Genomic DNA, 967 nt, shown 5'->3' with positions numbered 1-967 from the left:
TGGGGCGGAGAGACGCTCTCACGGCAATCCCGAGCGTCAACCTTTTCTCGTGAATACGCATTGTTGCGTATCTTTGCATTGATAGGATGGAAGAGAAGTTACAGTGTGTGCATCCCTAGGGGCCGTACGCTAGTAGGCATCCCACATGGTGCAATTGAGCATGGAAGAGGTTGCTCAGCCTCGATACAAGATGTTCAGGATGCGTGAATCACTACTTCTAATCCTTTGGCTCCGGCACGAGCCCACAGGCGGGCCTCGTCCCGGATAGATCGAGCAAGGTCATCATGCAATGGTCGTAGGTTTCAAAGACCACATCATTACGGTGCTTCCAGAGAGACCAAGCAACGAGAGCAATGAGGGAACTGGTTCCTTGCGTGGGCTGGGCGGAGCGGCGCTAGCAGTGCTGGTCCACCAGGTGAAGAAGCGCGCCACTATGGATGGCGGCGGAGTCGGGAGTCTACACCACGATAGAATTTCGTGCCATGTGATTCTGGAGAAGACACATTGCACCAGTAGGTGATCCATGGTCTCGAGCTCTTGGTCGCATAACTTGCATAGGGGTTCACGAGGGAGTCCATGGCGAGCACGCCGCTCGGCAGTCCAGCAACGATCCATGGAGGCATGCCAAAGGAAGAACTTGGCGTTGGCGGGGCCGAGGTATGCCAGATGAGGCGCCAGAAGGATGCATTGATCGAACCAGCGAACAGGTCCTTGCAGGCCGAGCCGACAGTGTAGATGCCGTTACTAGTCCACTTCCAGGCGATCTTGTCGGGCTCGGTAGATAGCTGCACTCTCTGAATCTGGCGCCAAAGCTCGACCTACTCGACAGTAGCGGCGGGGCCATGGCACCGTGGATGTCCCGAATCCAGAGGCCACCTTGAAGGGCATCACAGACAAGTCTCTGGCGGCGCTGTCTCCGCAGGACAAGCGGGATCAGGGGCGGAGCGATCTCAGCAACAGCAATGTT

Source organism: Triticum dicoccoides, chromosome 2B, assembly GCF_002162155.2.
Source record: "Triticum dicoccoides isolate Atlit2015 ecotype Zavitan chromosome 2B, WEW_v2.0, whole genome shotgun sequence".
Classification (NCBI taxonomy): domain Eukaryota; kingdom Viridiplantae; phylum Streptophyta; class Magnoliopsida; order Poales; family Poaceae; genus Triticum; species Triticum dicoccoides.
Note: the sequence above shows the minus strand (reverse complement) of the source record.